Genomic DNA, 7,422 nt, shown 5'->3' with positions numbered 1-7,422 from the left:
ATAAGATTGCTACTGAAAATTATAACCATTCTAGCTGTACATGTTACGTGTCTTGCGCTTCTTCAGGAGCTTCAAAGAGACCGGTTTGCTGAAAAGATATAATAATGTCGGAGGAAATATATATTATTATAATATAGAAAAGATACATTATGATCACATTAGCAAACTCTGAAACAAGTGAGATTGAAGCCACACTGAAAAACTAGCCTAACAGGGGTTACCACCACCACAACAACCCATCTGATCCTCACAAACTATGGGGGCGTGTAAAACAATAAAACAATTGTGAATGTGAGAAAAAAAGCCAATTAATAGAAAAAAATGATTGTAGTATAACTCACCGAGTAAAAAAATGGAGATGACATTTTTTTTTTCCCATCTGCAAATTACGCATATGCCATCGTTATGTATGGACATGGAGTTTGTGGGCCCGGGCTGGATGGGCTATGTGTCTGAAATTCAGACTAATTGTAATACTGACACTGAACGAGAGATAGGCATCAATCAGTATATGACTAAAATAAAACGTCTGTTAAAGAAAATATCTAACCTTCATTGGCACATAGAATTTCTACAAAAATATGTGAATGAACAAATTAGTCCTTAGGGTCTAAGGGTACAGATGTTTCCATCTTTTCAAACCATATCTCCAGCATTTAAATTATCCTGGGAGATGATTCTTACGCAATGCAGCGTGGAATTAATGAAACTATTGGTCGCTCACCATCAAGGTGAATTAAAGATCCTAGATCAAGAAATTATTTTGTTACAATTGAATAATGAAAACATCAAAAGTCATGCACAATTTACCAAAAGGCTACAAGAAACAAAGGACTATGTGACCAAAATTACCAAAGATATTATTTACAAAAAACAAAATAAATTATCAAAAGATGATTTAGCTTTTTCTGAGAATTTTGCATATCATTGGCAAAATCTTCCTGAGGGGAGAGGACCAAGAAACAATTCTCGGTTCTCAAAAAATAAACCTAAATATACTACCACTGATGATGACACCTAATCCGATTCTTCTTTAATCTCTTCACAGCTATCTTACAGAAAGGGCAACGGTGGTTATAATGGTGTTCACCCTCACGGCAATTCAGGCGCATGTAAGACTTATTCATTTAATGCAACCCAACCAAATACATGGTAATGTACACAATATGAGTGGTGGAGCTCAGTCACAACCTAATTTCAGCTATTCAGATGTTAAATTCATCTTTACCGAATCAAAATACACGTTCTAATTCCACTAATTCTACTTTGGCTTCTGACCAAACTAGGTCTGATACTGCTTCACTGATCACCTGCACTGACTTATCACAAACGTTAACCCCAAATCCCTCACTTTTTGTTATCCTACCTGCAGCCCAATTGTAAACGTATACAAAACAAAGCACGTTGGAATCACATGTCCAACCTAGTGCTTCTCAGTCAAATTTTCAGTTGTCCAGGACAATGTCACTTCCAACTTAATACAACGTCTCAGTGTCATTAACCTTATATCATATCCTTTTGACGACCAGATACTAGAGGTCCTCAAATTAGGACCCGTCAATGGACATTGACATATATGAAACTATTAAAGATATTTATCTTTTTCACATAATTTAACTTACAAATTTATTTTTGATAAAGATCATCTCCAAGCCAACCAAGATAAATTTATCTCGGAATAGGTTAAACATTACACTATGAAGGACTTCCGAGCCCTTCGAGACTTAATGCTCTTATTAGACTAGAATGATCAGACTAATAAGCCCTGTGAACAAACATCTCTTTTGGATGCCCCTAGTCTTGTTCCACATAAACCCTCAAACAAACTCAATCAATGTTCTCTTGACATATTGGCGCACGTCGGACCCATTAGGGATCTATTTTCCCCTGGGTTCCGTTTTTCATGTTCGCACGGCCCCTATCTCCTCTCCTTCTTTTCATCTTGTTTGCCGGGGTCCGGTGCGCAGGCCTGGGACTGGTGAATTTGTGCGAGCGCTGGTGTCTTACACTGCGCAAGTGATTTTTCCCTTTGTTATATTGTCCTGTGCTGCGCGTGCAATTCCCCCCTTTGCTATATTGGAATCGCTAGTTTTTTTCATATAAAGGTGCATGCACTTGCGCTGGTGCTATGCGGGCGCACGCACATTCCTTCTGAATGTTGATGTTTTGTACAGTTCTAGCGATGGGGATTGTACGGGTGCGTGAGCGGAATTCATGCATGCGTATGCGTGGAACTCGCGCACGCGCGTGCGCAGCTGCATTGTGCCCGCGTTTGTCTAGACGCTCATTGCGTTGGTATGGAGACGGGCGAATGCGCGATTATGATGAGCAGCCGGTCTGGAGGACGTTGCATTGGTAATCTGATTGGTGACTACAGACTGGGGTGTGCTATAAATAGGAAGCAGCTGGGATGTGTTTCAGTCTGCTCTTTACCAAGGGAATCTGAAGGTCTGGATGATCATACTGCAATATCAGATATCAAATATTTTTTAATGGATTGTCTTTTTCTAAAGCTTTTGTAAATGGTCTTAATGAGATTACTTACAGGCATACTATCTGTTTTGTCTCCACTCATTAGATGAAGGTTAGCTTTGGACAATGGATATTGACATATATGAAACTATTAAAGATATAATTTTATTTTTGATAAAGATCATCTCCAAACAAGATAAATGTATCTCGGAACAGGTTAAACATTACACTATGAAGGTCTTCCGAGCCCTTCGAGAGATGCTCTTATTAGACAAGAATGACCAGACTAATGAGCCCTGTGAACAAACATCTCTTTTGATTGCCCCTAGTCTTGTTCCACATAAACCCTCAATCAACAAATTCAAGTGTAAGTCTCAACGCTTCCCAGACTTGATGGCTAATGCCCATATTTGGGCCTTCTTGTTGGACACAGTCAACGACATCAAACAGATGTCAATTAAGCCAAAACTCAAAAATCTTACACCCTTTCAGCTATGAGCTATTAAATATCTCCAGGATCATCCTGACCTGGAAATAAAAGCATCTGATCAAGGTGGTAATATCGTCTCGATGACGAAGGACAATTATGAAAAAATGGTTATGGAAATGGTTACACAATGTTACATTACTATCTCAAATGCTATGATCACTAAATTTGATTAATGAGTATTTGATGATCGTTGGCTCTGCTCATTAAGAAGGCCTCATCGATTTAGAGCTATACAATTACCTCAATGTACGTAACGTAGAGTGGCTATGGGCACGTGCTGTGCACCAGCCTATGACAACCTGTACCTGGGGGGTGGGAACAGTTTGTATTTTCCAATGAGTCACAATCACCTTTTGTCAACCATGCCCTGGTTTGGTTACGTTACATCGATGACATTTTTATTGTTTTGGTCCGGTTCAGATTCCTTACTTACTAAATTTGTTCCCTGCGTCAACAACACTGGATTCAACTTTAACAGTTCACAGTTTCAAGTAATTCAAAAGCCATTACTTTTTTAGACCTGACTATCTTTAAAGATCAAGAAAATTGGCTGGCAACCACATTATTTAGAAAAGAGACGGCAGGGAATACCCTGCTCCATCCCAATGCACTCATTAAGAGCATTCCCTACGTGCAATACCTGCAATTGCACCGCAATTTTACCCACTTGGAAGAGTTTAAGCTTCAGGCGAATATGCTGCGGGAGCGGCTAAGGGCAAGGGCATATAGTAAACCCCTACTTCGTAGGGCCTTCAATAAAGCCCTACATCAGTCTTCTAATACTTTACTTTATAAGAAAAAAGAGAATAAAACTAATGACAATGTCAAATTTGTTAATAGATATTTTCAACAACATCAAGAGATACACACCATTCTTACAAATCACTGGCATATCCTCCAAGAGGATCCTATCCTTACGAAATATATTGGCCCGGCTCCACAGATTGTATATAGACATGCGATATCCCTACAGGACAGGCTAACATCTAGCCACTATTCTGGAAATCCACAAGGGAAAAGTCCCGATTGTGGTATGACCCGCTGTGGCAGATGTGATTTTTGCACTTTCATTAATATAGGCAACAAATTCAAACTTCCAAATGGGGAACTCTTCATCCCCAATTTCCATGCCAGCTGTGACACACAAGGGGTAGTATACCTCATGACATGCCGTTGTGGTGCCTTTTATGTAGGCAAAATGGGCAGACAACTGTGATCAAGAATAAAAGATCACGTGTACTATTCAGCAGGTGGAAAAATGGTCACTGCCGTGAGTAGGCACTTGGATTTTTATCATAAATTTGATGTCTCCTTAAAGTGGTTGTATAGTCCTTTTTGGGACTTTTACCTACAGGAAAGCCTATAATAAGGCTTACCTGTAGGTAAAAAAATATCTCCTAAACCTGTACGGTTTAGGAGATATTCCCCTTACAATGCGCCGCTGACTGCAGCAGCGCATGCGCACAGGGGATTCTCGGCTGAAAGCCCGGCAGAGGCCGGACCCTGCCGGGAAGAAATCTCCCACACGCATGCGCAGGAGTGACGATATTGTGGCTCCGGCCACTCACAGTGCTGGAGCCGCGATACCTGGAAGAAACGCCGAGGGAACATGTCAGCTCCCTCGGATCGGACCAGATGTCGGGGCCTCGTTCTAAGGTAAGTATTTCATAATGAGCTAGTATGCGGGGCATACTAGCTCATTATGCCCTTTCCTTTGCAGGTAGGAAAAAAAACAAAAACACATCAGCGGGTTTACAACCGCTTTAATTTCGTTCATGGTACTAACAGTGGTCCCTAAAAATCCCAGAGGCAGGGAATGGGATAAACATATCTTGCGAATAGAGACCCTATGGATAGAACGGCTCAATACCATTCACGCACCTGTAATTAATGAAGCTAAAACATATAAACCTTTTTTGTAGATCAAAGGGACACACTGTTAAATGAAATAATCTCTATTTCGGTCTGCACTTCACATTCCAGCCCACTCCACACTTTCAAAGTCCTTTATTTATCTGCTTTACTAGGTGTATGATATTTGATCAATTGTAGCTGGTTTAAATACTAGCGGTTTGAACATGGTACTTTTATGATAGAAGAATATTGGGTTAATAAACATTTGGTTGTTTTATACAATGTATATAATGTATAACAAATATTAAAATGGTATTATAATGCTGCCATGTTCTTTTGGGATTGATTGCCATACTGAAGTTTAATGCTATGCCTTTTTCCATCATAGGGGGAGTCTAGCCATCACACAGCTACCCGTTGTCTTTCACTAATATGCGGCCGCTCAGTGCCAATGTTATCTTGACATATTGGTGCATGTCGGACCCATTGGGGATCTATTTTCCCCTGGGTTCCGTCTTTCATGTTCGCGCGGCACCTATCTCCTCCCCTTCTTTTCATCTCTTTTGCCGGGGTTCGGTGCACAGGTCTGGGACTGGTGAATTTGTGCGAGCGCTGGTGTCTTACGCTGCGCAAGTGCTTTTCCCCTTTGTTATATTGTCCTGTGATGCGCGTGCAATTAACCCCTTTGCTATATTGGAATCGCTAGGTTTTTTCATATAAAGGTGCATGCGCTTGCGCTATGCAGGCGCACGCACATTCCTACTGAATGTTGATGTTTTTTATAGTTCTAGCGATGGGGATTGTACGGGTGCGTGAGCGCAGTTCATGCGTGCGCATGCGCATGCGCAGCTGCATTGTGCCCGGCGTTTGGCTAGATGCTCATTGCGTTGGTATGGAGACGGGCAAATGTGCGATTATGATGAGCGGCCGGTCTGGAGGATCTCGCATCGGTAATCCGATTGGTGACTACATACTGGGGTGTGCTATAAATAGGAAGCAGCTGGGATGTGTTTCAGCCTGCTCTTTACCAAAGGAATCTGAAGGTCTAGATGATCATACTGCAATATCAGTCTGGGGAAATCAATGGGTGTTTTTTTTTAAATGGATTGTCTTTTTCTAAAGCTTTTCTAAATGGTCTTAATGAGATTACTTACGGGCATACTATCTGTTTTGTCTCCACTCATTAGATGACTGCTTTATTTGTACCCCATTTTATCGCTATGATAGACGTCACTGTCACCTCACTGCATTATAGAGTGAAGCCTTGTATAAGAAACACATCTGATACTTCCTTGGTTTAACTACCCTTTTGAACCATAACAAAACCATGGCAGATGCGTAATTTGCACACAGAAAAAAAAAAATTTAATGTCCATTTTTTTACTTGGTGAGTTATACTATAATAATTTTTTTCTATTAATTGCCTTTTTTTTCTCACATTCACAATTGTTTTACACGCCGCCATAGTTTGTGAGGATCAGATGGGTTGTTGTGGTGGTGGTAACCCCTAGGCTAGTTTTTCAGTGTGGCTTCAATCTCACTTGTTTCAGAGTTTGCTAATGTGATCATAATGTATCTTTTCTATATTATAATAATATATATTTCATCTGACATTATTATATATTTTCCGCAATCCAGTCTTTTTGAAGCTCCTGAAGAAGCGCAAGCCATGTAACATGTAGAGCTAGAATGGTTATAATTTTCAGTAGCAAGTAGCAATCTTATTAAGATGTTGTAACACTATGGTTATCAAACATATGTGGTGTGATTGCCACTGGGTATAAATTATGTGAAGTGTACAATGTATTGTTATATAGATCTTGTATACTGATGTTATATCATTTGACTCTTAGACATGGTTGCTTTTTTAATGTCTTTTTGTACTAAATAAATAAAAACATTTTTTACTTTATTGTTTTGTGCCTATAAAGTCTGAGCCCCCTGCCTTTTGGGTCATTTCCCCCCAATTTTTTTTGCATATTCATATATTATGGACACAGCACTTGGTATTATAGCAGTATCCACAGTGCCACTCTGTGGTGATACACCTTCTTTTATTCAATTTTCACCCATTGTTGTTGTACTAATTAACCCTGCTATTGTAGGAAGGAGTTCTGTGTTGATATGTATGATAATGTGTAGTGTAGTTAGGGAGTCACTTAAAGCCACTGCTTTAAAGTGGTTGTAAGCCCTTACAACCAACTTTGACCTACAGGTAAGCCTAGATTAAGGCTTACCTGTAGGTCCAAGAAATATCTCCTAAACCTACACGGTTTAGGAGATATTTGCCGAAAGACAGGCACTGCTGTCTACGGCGCATGCACCGTAGACAGCGGCGCGCAGGCGCACTGAGTGCGCCACGGTCAACGGCGATGTGGCGCGCTCCCGTGCGCATGCGTGGGAGTGACGTAATCGCGGCTTCGCCGAATGACAGCGGCGGAGCAGCGAGACCCACCGAGAAGATGGATGCGCCAGACTACAAGGGACAGCGGTGACTTCGCTGGCTCCTGTCTCAGGTAAGTGACACATAATGGACTACTATGCGATGCATAGTAGTCCATTATGCTTTACCTTTGCAGGGAATGAAAGAGGAAGTAAACTCATCA

Source organism: Lithobates pipiens, unplaced genomic scaffold (genome assembly GCF_037356315.1).
Source record: "Lithobates pipiens isolate NorthernLeopardFrog02 unplaced genomic scaffold, aLitPip1_a1.2 Scaffold_16, whole genome shotgun sequence".
NCBI lineage: Eukaryota > Metazoa > Chordata > Amphibia > Anura > Ranidae > Lithobates > Lithobates pipiens.
The sequence above is the reverse complement of the archived record's forward strand: the minus strand, read 5'-3'. Positions refer to the sequence as shown.